Source organism: Camelus ferus, chromosome 29 (assembly GCF_009834535.1).
Source record: "Camelus ferus isolate YT-003-E chromosome 29, BCGSAC_Cfer_1.0, whole genome shotgun sequence".
NCBI classification, from domain to species: Eukaryota; Metazoa; Chordata; class Mammalia; order Artiodactyla; family Camelidae; genus Camelus; species Camelus ferus.
This window is the reverse complement of record NC_045724.1, coordinates 18048728-18063786: the sequence shown is the minus strand read 5'-3', so window position 1 is coordinate 18063786 and position 15059 is coordinate 18048728. Positions and strand designations below refer to the sequence as shown.

Here is a 15059-nt window from a genome sequence, read left to right as displayed (position 1 = left end):
AACCTCACCGCGCAGCCTCCCGCGAGCCCACTGACTGACCTGCAGAGGTGCGTCCGGGGAACGTGAGGCGGCAAAGGGCGCCCCAGGATAATCCATGGCGGCGATGGGAGCAGACCGATGGGCTCCCACGTGGCAGCCCCGCTCCACTGCCGCTGCCCTCTGCCCGCTGCCGCTGCCCGCTGCCGCTGACCGCTGCCCGCTGCCCGCTTCGCCGCGGTCGCCGCCACCGCCAACGCCACTGGAGATCACCGGGCCGCCACAGAGTGGACTGACGCGGAGAACTCTGTCCACAAACCTGGGGCAGCCGAGGGATCCCACAGGCCAGGCCGCGAGGGAGATGGGAGCCGATGGACGGGCTCCCACGGGCAGCTTCACCCCGGCCGCCATCACCTCCTCCCCTGGATCGCAGGGCGCCCGCTCCCTAGGAGCCAACTAAGGGAGCCGAGCGTCCTGCGGACATGGGGGCAGCAGCCGCTGCCCACAGGACAGGCCGCGGGACAGACGGGAGCAAGTGGATCCGCTCCCACAGGCAGCCCCGCTACCCTCGCATCCGCCGCCACCAACCACGTCCGCCTCCAGTGCCGCCAACGCCCCTGCCCTCGGGAGTACACCGCACGCACCTCCTGGGAGCAAGCTTACCCGGACACCTGCGTGGGGCAGCAGAGGCTGCCCCCAGGCTAGCTGCGGGAAGACTGAGGAGATGGGAGCAAATAGGCAAAGTCTATGGGTAGCCTCCCTCTACCCCACCCCACCTCCCTCCCGTTCACACCGCGCCTGCCTCTTGGGAGCCCACTAACCTGGAGAGTTGCGTCCAGGGAACCTGAGGCAGTAGTTGCGGCCCCAGGACAGGCCACGGGGGAGATGAGAGCAAATCAATGGGTTCCCGTATGGCAACACCCATACCCCCGCCGTGGCCACCTGATGGCACTAGTCCACCTCTCCGCAGCGGGTTGACAGGCATAGATGATTCCAGGGAACCTGAGCCAGCAGAGGTCTCCCCTATGCCAGGCTGAGGAGGGGGAAGATGGGAGCAAATCTACTGGCTCCCAAAGGGCAGCACCTACCTCCCCCCACATCCACTGCCGCTGCAACCACCGGGGTCACCTGACCCCACCGGGCCGCTTCCCAGGATCAGGCTGACTGAAACGTGCTTCTGCAACCTGGGGCGGCAGAGGCCAGGTCCCATTGGAGATGGTAGCAAATCCAGTGTCTCCCATGTGGCATCATCCCCCCTGCTGTTGCTGCTGGAATTCATTGTTCTTGGTCTCGCTTAAGTGCAGATGAACTGTATGTAGAACAAGTTTTTTAGAAGATAAACCTTGTTCTTGGGGTTGTGAATTTCAATCAGCAAAATGGTAAGGTGTTTATTTTTGCCCAAATATGTGGATCCCTAGACCTATCTGCCTGTAAGTTTTTTTTTTAAATCATAACATTTGATTATGCTTAGAAAATCTTTCAGATTTGGTTTTAGGATGATGATGTTATAGTCTTAACTATTTTCTCAATTCCAATTAAATCACCTAAGTTGTTAAAATTTCTACATGTATCATAAGTAGAGTTACCATAAAGCTGTTAGTTTTTAAACTACTGAGACATATATATCTCCATATATATGTATAGCTTGTCCCAATAAGATATATAAATACTGTCTTCTCAAATCTAGTGGTAAAAAAATCTTTCCCACATAATCATACAGTAACTCTGGTATCTTAGATTGCTTCTGAAATAATGTGAAGAACAAATAAATACTTTAAATGTTGGTAACAACCTGTTCTGAGCCAAGAAGAGAGATCTAATACAGAGGAAGAGTGCATCCAAAACATATTCCATAAATTACGTTGTCAAAACAGCCTAAAGTCAGTATAAAAAGAGAAGCAGAAAGGGACATGTGAAAGCTGTAAACTGCTTAATGCAGCAGAGAAGCCCTGTTCACACTACTCATTGCTTTCCCTTTTTTTCTTATTTAATTTCTAATGTTTTCCTCCCAACGATGTAGGTTAAGCCAGGATTTTCACTTCACTCCATTCTTTGGCAAGTAATTGCACTTTGCCCTGGGTTTCCATTCCCAGTTTACTAGAGAAAGCCAAAGCAAAAGCAGAAAAAAATAAAAGCAAAAGGGAAACAAAGTAAAATCATTCATAGAAAACAAGTCAGTGCCTAGGTGATATTTGCAGGAGACTTTTATGCGTGAGAAAAATACCTCTAGCACATTTCTCATCCTAGAGACACAGCAAGAAAAGTAATAAGACCGTCGGATCGATCTTAATGTCACTGACTTTTAATGAAAAAAAGTTTTCAAGATCTGTCTGGACTCAAGCTTGGAGTGGACAGAATGAGTTCTCCTCGACCAGTTTACTTTGAAAGGAACAAAGAAGAGTGTTAATAACACTAAGGGCTTTTATTGCAGTGCCCCTCTCTGTGCATTCATAAAGCCATGTAACAATCCTGAGGTGAAAATCTCCATGGGTTCCACACCTCACTCCATCCTTTACTCACAGGGACACTGTGGGTTGTCCTAATGATAGGAGTGTAAAAGAAAAGGACAAATCTGACTTCATACTAAATCTGTTCCTTTGACTTTAACCCTGTGCTGTTTCCTAGGTTTAGTCTTCCTGGTTTTGCACCTTTTGTAAAACAATGTTGCCTAGAGCCTGAAATGTACAGGAGAGCCTATTCTCAGGCTCTGACCTTTAAGGATATTTACACTTTTCTGTTCGTAGAAAGATAACAAGTTGCAGAATAGAAACTAACATTTGTTTTGTTGGAGGTTTACAGGGAAACCATAATCTGACCCATGTGGACAGCTGCAAAAAGCAAAGGATTCCAATAACAAAGAATTCCTACACCAAGAAGTTTGCAACAAGCAAGCACATTCCCTCCCCTTTTTAGTTGAAAAAGAGCCTGAATTCTGACTTGGGGAAGATGGGTTTCCAGTACATCAGTCTGCCATCTTGGTCTACCAGCTTTCCAGATAAAGTCGCTATTCCTTGCCCCAACACCTTGTCTCCTGATTCATTGGCCTGTCACATGGGAAACCAGAAGGAGATCTTAGGCTGGGACAAATACCTTCTCCCTGACAGAACATGGGGAGGTGGCCCCTACACCTGCCAGTCAAAACAGGCCTCCCCTCTTTACTCTGCTGCAGCAACCCAGGGGCAGGGCCCCACCTTCCCTGAGACTGGGGTAGTCCATAATCCAGCCTGCTTTGCTCCAGGCCCCTTCACCTAAGAGCATCTTGGAGGAGGGGAATGTGGGCAGAACAGGAAGCCATGAGGATGAATATTTGTTGCTGGCAGCAGCAGCAATGATGGATGTCTAAGAATGACACACTGAACAAAAGACAGCATAACTGTCCAGAGGTAGTTTGTGACCAGAGGAAAGATGGAACCAGAACCTTGGGGGGTAGGGAGGAGCAGAAGTGTGGGGGGGGGTTAGCTCCTTGTTATTAGTGCCCCATGTGAGGGAAGGGGAAACTGAGGCTGAGAGTGGAAACAGATGGGGATGGGGAGTGGCTCAAGTCCACCTTGAGTGGCTGCCACAGGGAACCCAGGTCCCTGGGCCTCCCTTGGATAAAGGTGACTGCATCTCCATCACTGCAGTAGATTCCAGGGTGATGGCAATGTGGGCTAGAGCCTGCTTAGAGGGGGGTAGGAGGTTAGACCCTCCTGCCTTCCTTCCTGTGCCCTCAAGGGGGCTGCCCAACCTAGTGCAGGGATGAGGCAAGCTGGGGAGAAAAATGGATGTGAGCGACACATGCTGCTGCTGGTACAGTGGGAGAGGGCCGTGTCAGAGGCGATGGGTCTTGGGCTCCTTTTAAGGCCGGGGGAGCCCTCCCAGGCCCCTTAATGGGAAGCCAGAGGGAAGAGTCAGGAATCAAAAGGGACCCCCAGACCAAGAGCCCAGCCAGCAGTGTCCCTACCACTGAAGGAGTGGGGACACAGCAGCTCATGGAGGAGCGAAGTGGGAAGTCAGCTCTGTCCAGGGGACAGGTGTGGCACGTGGGTGAGAGGGGTCGCTGGGAACTGAAATCAAAGGAAAACTGCTTCCCACTGGCCCAGGGGCCCTGCAGCAGCTGGTGTGCATGTAGTGTGGTGGTGAGGACTCAGGTGGCTGGCAGTGATGCGTGGGCCTGGGGGAAGGGGTGGGCGGCAGTGGGAGGGAGCAAAGCTGTGCAGTCCACCAAGAAAACTGGTCCTTGGCGAGGGAGCCGGTGGCAGAGTGGCACGGTCACTACTGCTCCTCTGAGGATTCCTGCCTGATGCTCGCTTCTTCCTCCTTCTCCAGTGTTTGGGGTCAGCCCCTTGGTTCCCTCCCTGGAGCTGTGGTGGTTTTCTGGATCTTGGCAGCAGCCTTGTTTTTGCTGCCCTTTGGTGGCCCCAAGATCTCTTGGGTGTTGGCATTTCGCTGGGCTCCTTTTGACTCCCTACCAGCACTGCCAGGACTCACTTGAGGCCCTTGGCTTGCTCCTCAGGGCCATCCTTTTCCTGCTTGGAAGCCAAGGGCTGGCTGGACTTCTAGCTCCACTCGCTCCTCCTCCCTTATCTGCGGAGCAAGTGGAGAAGCCACAGCTGGGATGCGCCAGCTTGGCCACCCGGCCTGTGGTGCATTCACTGGGCTGCAGGGGGCCAGGGTGCTGGGTGGTGAGGACCCGCCTGGCTTTGCCACCACCGCTGGTGATAGCAAATGCGGATACCTTCTTGGAGCCGCACCAGGGCCAGAAATGCCTGGACTCAGACTCGGAGTCCCATTTACAGGCCAGTTTTTCACTATTAAAAACAATTCAGAAAAACCCTTGTAGACAGATGAATTAATCTATGCAGGCTGCCATAACAGAATTCCACAGGACTGGTAACTTAAACAACAGAATTTTACTTTTTCACAATCCTGAAGCCTTGAAATCCAAGATCAAGGTGCTGGCAGGGTTGGTTTCTCGTGAGAGCTCTCTTCCTGGCTTGCAGACAGATGCCTTCTCCTTGTGCCCTCAGTGGCCTTTCTTCTGAGAACACTTTGAGAGAGAGCTCTGGGTTCCCTTCCTCTTCTTAGGAAGATGTCAGCCCCATTGGATTAAGGCCCCAACCGTATGACGTCATTTAGCCTAATTACTTCCTTAAAAGCCCTGCCTCCAAATACAGTCACATTGGGAGTTCGAGGGTTAGGGCTTCAACACATCAATGAGGGGGGGAATTCACTCCATAACAACAAACATTTGTACAAGTGTGTATTTTTGTAAGCTGTAAACTTAATACATACGTGTATATACATATGTATGTAAATACATATATGTGTATACATGTATAGTATATCTATGTATCTACACAGAATGTACACAATTTTAGAATAACATTGAAAACCTTATCATGCAAGCCATTTTATATCCTGCATTTCTCAATTATTTTGTCATGAGTCTTTTCTAGTATTAGTCAATATCCTGTAAAAAATGATTTTAGCTGTTGTATAAAATTTTAGAGGGTTTGCAAACATTCTGGCCTTTGGGGTTGTAAGATCTTTTTCCTAGTTTCTTTTAACATGAAAGTGGGCTTTTTTTAAACCTTAAAATAATAAGGAAATTTACTGATACCTACTACTTGAAGTCTCCAGGCGGAGTGGGCTTCAAGGTGGCTTGTAATCCTCTTCACTGACCGTGATGCTCTTGGTTCTGTCCTCTGCATGTTGACTTCATCCCTGGACTAGTAGCTAGATGGTTGCACTCTGGGTCTCCTATCCATGTAGGCTAATGACCAGAGAAAGGAGGTGACCACATTTTTCTGTCTCCCTCCTGAAGGCAAGACTACTTTTCACAAGGAATCTCTGGAGAGTTTTTTTTTTTTTTTCTGAAAATTTTCCCCCCCTTTTCAGTTTTATTAGGTAGAAATATTACAGTTTGTCTGCACATACACGCTACATTGCATATAAACACATAAATACAGTATACTGCATATATTTTTAGTTTACATATATGTACTGATCATTGTTTCTAAGAACAGATTAGACCTTTAGCTTTTTAAACTTACATAATTATCAAAAAAAAAAGCCAACTACAGACAAGAATCAACAGAATGTGGCAATCCAATCATAAAGGACAGTCACATGTTCTTATACACATTCAAGAAATCAATCATCACTTACAAATGATTAGTTCATTTGTGTCCTTATTATTATTGTTATTATTTTTAGGTTCCTCATATAAATGATGTCATATGGCATTTTTCTTTCTCATTCTGGCCAGAAGTGGGCTCTTACTGAAAGTAAATTTCTAGCCATCTGTTTCTTTTAAACCCATCCTTAGAAATTAATGACTCACTCACAGGACAGTATAATTTTGAAAACTTTTTGTATACATTGCCAAATTTTTTACTCTTAGAAGTATATAAACTTACATGTCTATCAACTATATATCATCAGTGAGATTAAATATTTTATATGCCTTAGACATTTGCATTTTTTCCTTTTTGCATTTATCTAATCAGTTCTCCTTTGAGATACGTATTTTCCTGTTGGTTATGTTTTCATTTTACTTACTAGACATTTTTTTCTAAGTTCTTTTCTCTTTACTTTAATCAGGTTATTGATATTGACATCATTAAGTGGTGCTGGGAAAGTGATTTTATTATTAGGGAGGAAAACAGAGCTTTGCTTCATAATTTACATATAAATATTTGTATGAAGCAAAATGTATAATACAAAATGATTAAAACTAGAAAAGGTGTGTGTGTATATTTGTCAGAGCTTGGGTTAACTAGAAAATCCATGCTTGTTAAATCTACTATGAGATTGCTGAGCAAAAAACGGTCTGTGGGCTTCGGTTTCCACACAATTACAGGTACACTCATTTCCACATTTAAGGAAGACCTATCATGTTTAGGCTTTATGTCCTAGAGAATAAAAACATGAATAACACAAAAACTTTACCTAATATGTTAAGACCATGTAGGTGAAGAAAAATAACTGACAGGAGTGTCCCTGTGCACAGAAGCTTGATGTCTTTCATAGTCAGAATGTAGGCTTCCAGGCCATATGTTCAGGAGCTAATGAAACAGCACTGCCATAAAGGACCAAAGCCAATGGGGCTGTTCCAGAAACCTGTTTAGAAAAGTTCCTACCCAGGCAGCTTTGGCATAGTAGCTGCATGCCTCGCTAATGACCCATGAAACCATGGACCTTCACAAAGTAAAGAGTTTCTCAACAGTATCTCCAAAAGACTAGACTGACTCATTCAACTCCTGTAGCTAAAAGCAGGATTGGAGGTGGTAACGTTATCTAAGTATGAAATAAGACCTTCTTGAAATGTAGCTCTGATTTCTCACTAAAATTCTGGAGAACACCCCAGGAGAAGGACACATTCATATCTGAGTCTGTTTAATCTACAAACTAAGAGAATTCATTGGCATGATACAATCATACAAAGAATTGCATTCTGAAAGACATAAAACTGCAGGCAAGACCGTGAAACTAGCTCTTTGCTGCTGCTGTTTCCCATCCCCTCAACCTGACCCACTCAGCACAAGGCCTGAAATGTGCAACCCTTTCCTCATGAAATGGCCAAGCAACCAAGATGCTGTGTGAACGTGCAACTCATTTAGTCACCATTTCCCTTGGAGGAAAAACAAAATGACTGTAAGTACATTTCTTACTGCTTCCCTCTGTCATTCCTTTACTCCTTTCCTTCCTTTTTTCTCTTCTTTGACTCTTAACGCACTCACACCTCTTTGGTACCACGTGCCATCTGTGTGTCTTCTTTGGAAAAATGTCTGTTCAGATCCTCTGCCCATTTTTTAATCAGGTTGTTTTTGTTTTTGTTTTGATATTGAGTTGTATGAATTCTTTGTATATTTTGAATATTACTCTTTATCAGATACATTGTTTGCAAATATCTTCTCCCATTCAGTGGGTTACTTTTTCATTTCGTTGATAGTTTCTTTCCTTGTGCAAAAAAACCTTTTTAGTTTGGTTTAAGTCCCATTTGTTTATTTTTGCTTTTGTCTCCCTTGCCTGAGGAGACAGATCCAAAAAAGTTTGCTAAGGCCAATGTCAAAGGGCTACTGTCTATGTTTTCTTCTAGGAGTTTTATGGTTTCAGGTCTTATATTTTATAAGTATGTACTTTTATGTACATGGTGTGAGAAAGTGGTCCAGTTTGATTCTTTTTCATGTAGATGTCCAGCTTTCCTAACACCATTTATTAAAGAGGCTGTATTTCTTCCACTGTATATTCTTGCCTCCTTCATTGTAGATTAATGGACAATTTGTGCATAGATCCATTTCTGAGCTCTCTATTCTGTTCCATTGACCTGTGTGTCTATTTTGTGCCAGTACCATACTGTTTTGATTACTGTAGCTTTGTAATATAGTTCAAAATCAGGGTGCATGATACCTCCTGATGTGTTCTTCTTTCTTAAGATTGTTTTGGCTAGTCAGAAACTTCTGTGTTTCAATACAAATTTTAGAATTCTTTTTTTTTTTTTCAGTTCTCTGAAAAATGCCATTGGCATTTTGATAAGGGATTGAACTGAGTCTGTAGATTGCCTTAAATAATATAATCATTTTAACAAGATTGATTCTTCCAGTCCATGAACACAGTATACCTTTCCATCTGTATCATCTTCAAATTTTTTCATCAGTGTCATAGCTTTCTGAGTACAGATCTTTTACCTCCTTAGGTAGGTTTATTCCTAGGTATTTTATTATTTTTGATGACATTGTAAATGGGATTGTTTTCTTAATTTCTCTTTCTGATAGTTTGTTTTTAGTGTATAGAAATGCAATAGATTTGTGCATATTAATTTTGTGTCTTGCGGCTTTACCAAATTCATTGATGAGTAGGGTTTTGGTGGCTTCTGAGCACTTGTGTATTACTAGGAACCCTCTATGTAGATAAAGGAGTCAGGGACATTTTAGGGACAGGGAATAGCCTACAAAGGGAAAATAACATGTGCTTCATTGTGATATCAGTGAGATGGTTTAGTACAGGAAATACAGCATGATGTGCACGGTGGGGGTGGTGGGAGCAGAGTGCAAAGGAACAGAAAATGTGATAACTTGAAAGGCCTTGTGGACCGTCAATAGACTGAGAGATTTCAAAGGATTTCAGAAGTATTTTAACCACTATAACAAATAGATCCCCCAATATTGGACAGTTCAAACACAAGTATATTTCTCACCCAGTTGAAAAGTGCAATTCCTCCAAGGAAGATCTAAATTAACTGGGGTTGGGAAAATTGAAATGGGACAGTGCTTTGCTCCACAGTCCTTCACAAACCCATAGTGATGTAAGGTCAAGTCTCAAACACATGACATAAAGTTCACTCTGGCGGGTCCAAACCTAGCAGGCAGAAAAGAAAGAGTATGGTGAATTGAATCTGTACCATCACCACCCACATTTCCCTATTTGGGGATCAGTCATAGGACCACCCTAACCACAAGAGGGTCTGGAAAATGTAGTCTAGCTCAACCCCAGAAAGAAGAGGAACCCATTTTCTTTGTCAGACAGCAGTCTCTGTCACAAGGGTAAAATTAATAGATCTTGGCAACTAATTAGATGTGGAGAAGTGAGACAGGAAAAGTATTCAAGTTCACAGATTCTTACTTGGACAATTTGGTGGGTACTTACATTTTTTAATTAGAACAAGAAATACAGGAAGGAAGTATCACCTACAAATTGTATTATGATTGGATGATGTTAACAACAACAACAGGTTCTCTCACATCTGCATCTTTTTTTGAGTCACATACCTCAAGCTTTGAGGGGTAAGGTAAATGCTCTAAGATTATTAAATGCTGTTAAGTGAGAGGTCAGGGATCCAGAGCTCCCATCTTTAACTACAAACACAACATCTAAGTTAGAATATTCAGAAAGCAGTTGTAAATAGTATTATAAAACTCAAGAAAATCGAGATATTATTTTGCATGTCATGAGAGCACAGAGAACATTTGAAAGCAGGCCTGTTTGTGACCTGGCCAATGAACAGAGCACAGATAAATAAGGGAACCAAAGAAACTCTGCTAAGATTAATCTCTTAGTCCTGGGCCCTGGACCACAGCTCCTTTGAAAGCTGAGAATAAGAGTCAGGCAAGCAGTCTAAACTTGGGAAAACCAATGCTATCATTTCTGAACCAAGGGGCCATGGGAGGGGAGGGACTAACAATCTCCACAAATGTAGCTCTGAAATCCCCAAGTCAGGTGTCAGTTCATGACTGACTAGGCAACACTGTAAACAAAGAACCCAACTATGTCCATCAAGGTCATTCCTGTCCTAGTAAAGAGAACCCTAAACATGCTCATGAAATGTATGTCTACTGCATCCTCTTATATCAGGCTCACAAGCAAATGGTATCACATTTGCCTTGTAAACTTCCACTATCTTTCCATGTAGAGTATGACAGAGACTATTGTCTGTTAACAAAGCCTGTGTCCTCGCCTTCCTGAGCCCACCACGAGGCTGTGTTTCCCAGACTCCTTGCAGTTGAGTTTGGCTTTGTGGCTGAGTGCCGCATGCTCAGACATGATGCAACATGCTTCCAGGCCTGGCCCAAATAGCTTCCTTGTGTGTGTGATCTCCATTCATGCTCTTCCTCCATCCACTAGCTGTACCTAACTGATTCCAAGTTCCTAGAGGATGTCAGAGCCCCAGCAGGAAAAGAGTTGTGTAAACAAGTCTCCTGAACTATAAACAAGAAATACACTCTTATGCAGTTAATGTTGTCAGGGGATGTTTGTTACAACAACTGTTACCTTAATAATAGAAAAGATGGTGAAAATTCCTACATCACAGACACAAAAGCAGGTAGGGTTCTTAAATAAGATTGAACCTGTCACATTGGAAGGTGTGTGGGTTTTAGCCACGTATTATACTCCCAAATTTTGGCACCTGCCCTTATGATCTGCCATTCTAGCCCAACTGATCTCTGCAGAAAACAGAAAACATTTAAATGGACAGCAGGGGAGGTCAAACTATGGATAACAGAAAGGAAGATGAGAGGCAAGAAGAGTAAGGAAGAGTGTGGCAGAGCAGAACTTGGGGAAGGAAAGAGTGACTGACAGAGTCAAAGGCCACAGTATAACAGAGGGTAAAAAAATTGATTTTCCCAGTTGAGGATATGAGAGCTAAACAATCAATGTCATAAAATATTTAGCATTTAGAGTGTACCAGGTAGTGTACTAGCCAGAGATGGACAAAGAGCCAGGAAGACATGGGCTCAACTTCCTAGAATTTCAGTCTAGAGGGGTGGCTACTTACAAGAGCTTAGTTGAGGCAGATTGCATTTGATTGTGGATTTATTGAGCACAGAGGGTGTGACCACAGGGATAAAGGGATAAAGGGTGATGGGGTAGACAGTGCGCATAAGTGATATATGGTCAGGTAGTTTTGGTTCACACTGAAGGAGGAAGAGTGATCTGAGATCAGGTCAGAGATTTAGAGAGAGGCCAGGTCACCCAGAACTCTGTAAATTAGGATTAGTGTTGGGGGCTTGGACCAGTGCGTTATGAAACCATTGGAAGGCTTATTATTCTTTTCTTCTTTAAATATTTGTCTTTCTTACTTTCACACTTTTGAGGAAATTTTTAAATTGAAGTATAGTCACAGTGTGTTAATTGCTGGTGTACAGCACAATGTCCAAATTATGCATATATATACACATATATTTGTTTCTATATTCTTTTTCATTAAAGATTATTATGATATTGAATGAAGTTCCCTGTGCTATACAGAAGAAATTTGCTTTTTATCTATTTTTATATACAGTTGTTAATATTTGCAAATCTCAAAATCCCAAATTTATCTTTTCCCACTCCCTTCCTCCCAAAAACCATCAGATTGTTTACTATGTCTGAGAGTCTGTTTCTGTTTTGTAGATGAGTTCATTAGTGTCCTCTTTTTTCTTTTTTTAGATTCCACATACAAGTGATATCATATGGTATTTTTCTTTGTCTTTCTGGCTTACTTCACTTAGAATGACAATCTCCAGGTCCACTCATGTTGCTGCAAATGGCATTATTTTATTCTTTTTTATGGCTGAGTAGTATTCCCTTGTATACACATACCACAACTTCTTTATCCAGTCCTCTGTTGGTGGACATTTAAGTATATTGATCAGTTATTTTGAAGAAGTCTGTTGATTTGGGCTTATTTGATGTTTCCTCATGATTAAATTCAAGTTATTCATTTTTGGCAAGAACAGTACAAAGGGGTATGATTCCAAGAAGAGAAAGGCAACAAATGGAAAGTACATGAGGTTGTTGTATCTTAATGCTGGTGATGTCAGCTTTGATTACCTTTTTACCTGGTGCCTCAACCTAATCCCACCAAGAGACAAAACAGATAATAATCTGACCAGGGAAAATTAATGATATAAAATTATTACCCAAAGGCCAATTGGAGTAATTGGGAGATTGCTAGTAAGACAGAGAATGCTAAAGAATACAGAAATAACAGACACAGGGGCAGCCACACTCTTGGTACTTATGAAGTGCTCAGGGCTAGTGCTGATTCAAAGCCCTCAAGGGAGGTGCAGGTCTGGAAAGGACCCTCTCCAGGGCTGAGACAGAGACCTATTTGGAGAAGATGTGTTTGTGGCTTTACTGAGGTCTGCTCTGATGGAACTCTCTGGAGACATACCTTTCGGGGTTTCAGGGGAAGCTGCCCATGGAGGTGCCACATGGTAGAGCCTGCTGAAGAGCAGAGCCACTGAGAGGGTTTGGGACCCTGTGCAGGGGGATGCTAGGCCAGTGGCACTTATGGAGAGACCAAGTGAGGAAGCAGAGACAACGCTGGCCTCTGCAGGCTGCAGGAGCCATGCGCTGATTCAGGGACTCAACAAAGGAAGCAGAATCAGGAAGAGCAGGCTCAACATGCTGCCAGGTGGCCGAGGAAGGATGCACAGGGCACCCAGCTTAGCATCCCGGGGCAGCTGATGGATGGCAGGTCTGGAGCACAGACGTAATAGGAAGAGGTTTTGTCTGCCAGTTTCTTCACTATAAAGTAACTATTTTTTCTCTGTTATTAATAAGTACCTGGTGGCATTTATTTGTATAATCACAATATGTTGAGATTATACAAATACACGTCTATGAATTTCAGCATCTAGTAGTGATTCTTGTTTGAATAATTTACTGTGCCATTTCCCAAATGTTTATTTATTATTCCCACAATCTTTTATACATTTATTATTAAATTTTTGTGTGTGAGGAAGAGCTGTCAGTCTCTCCTATTTATTTATTAATTTGTTTATTTACTTATATGAATATGAATGCATGGATAAATTATTTAATTACATGGGTTACAGTATGTTACTATCATTATTTATTTAACAGCTCAAATTCTCCCAGAGTTGACACTGGGCACTCCTTTAAGGAAGCTCCTCATTCTTTTTTTTTTTAAACACTTTTTTAGTGAGTTATAGTCATTTTACAATGTTGTCAAATTCCAGTGTAGAGCACAATTTTTGTTTTACATAAACATAAAAAAAAACATAAATACAAAACTGATTCTTTTTGACATACTTCCTTTATCTTTTCCTTCTCTCTAGCACCACAAGACGCTCTGGAGTCATCTCGTATTTTCCCTACCACAACTCCAGCATCAACAGTTTCTTCAAAGAACCTGGGATAACTTTTAGTGAAAAATCTTATTTAGACACCAAAATTCAGGTGTGAACTCATTGCTACTGAAGTGACATTTCCCAGTAAGCATGCAAACCTAAAAACTACTTGTATGTATATATGAATACACACACATCTCTATTTGGATATATGTGCATACACGTGTGTATACAGACATGTCTATAAATGTGCGTATATATATTAGATATATATAATATGTACACAGATGTGTGTATATTGTACTCATAGAGGTGCTATTTCATCTTATTCCTTTTGTCCTGGCCTTATTCCTGTATTCTTTTCACCTTATTCCCAGCCAATCTCTAACCTAGACAGTAAATAAACTCATCTGTTTCTGGTTTATCATTCTAGTGTTTATTTTTCCATAGATACGTATTTTTTCTCCTCCCTCCTTCTTTCCTACATGAAAAAGACCATAGTACAGGTGGCCTTTTGCAATTCACTTTACTCATGTTTATCCATTTCAGTGTATACATGCTTTTCCTACACAAAGGTTAAAATGTTTTCTTCTAATATTTGTATTGTTCAACATTTACATCATTATCCATTTGGAGTGTATTCTTGTGTAAGGTGCAAAGTACACCTCTAATGTCATCTAATCCCCAGTGGCTGTCATTGTCACAGCATTCTTTATTCCTCTTCACTTTTGTTCTAATGATTTGAGATGCCACCTTTATCATACACAAAATTTCCATGTACATTTGGGTACACCTCTGGACTTTCTATTCTGTTCCACTGTCCTGTTTATCATGTGCCAGTACAACACTGTTGTAATTCAGTGCTTTAAAATATGCCTCAAAAATCTAGTAGGACTAGTACCCACATACTTTTTTTTCTCTTTTTAGTGTTTCCTGGCCATTCTTGCATGCTTAGTTTTACCATATGAACATTAGTACCAACTTGTCTAAGTTTATTTAAAAGCTTGCTAGTATGTTTATTGAAATTGCATTGACTTTTTACATTGCCTTAGGGAGAAATGACATGACTCTGATGTTGAGTCATCCTTACAAGAACATGTGACGTCTTACTTTTTCAAAGTCTACTTTAGTACTTTTGAGGGGTGCTTTAAAGTTTTCCTGATATAGGTTTTGCATAATTCTTCAATTTTTTAAAAGTGTTTAATCTTTGTTACTATTATAAATGAGTTTTCTCTAATATTATAGTATCTGTTTATTCTTTACATAGATGAAGGCTATTGATTTATGTATGTGTGTTTGTAGTTTGCTACCTTACTGAATTATTTTATTGTCTTTTTTTAATTAAGTAATAGTTATTTTACAATGTTGTGTCAAATTCTAGTGTAGAGCACAATTTTTCAGTCATACATGAACATATATATATTCATTGTTACATTTTTTTTTTTGCTATGAGCTACCATAAGATCTTGTGTATTTTTCCCTGTGCTGTACCGTATAATTTTATCTGTTCTGCATTTTAAAATC

General features: G+C 42.1%; 1 pseudogene; it reads right to left on the bottom strand.

Annotated features, from left to right (window-relative positions):
- Positions 1 to 4023: 4023 nt before the first annotated feature.
- The window catches only part of LOC102524209, a 48674-nt pseudogene continuing 37638 nt past the window's right edge, over positions 4024 to 15059 (bottom strand).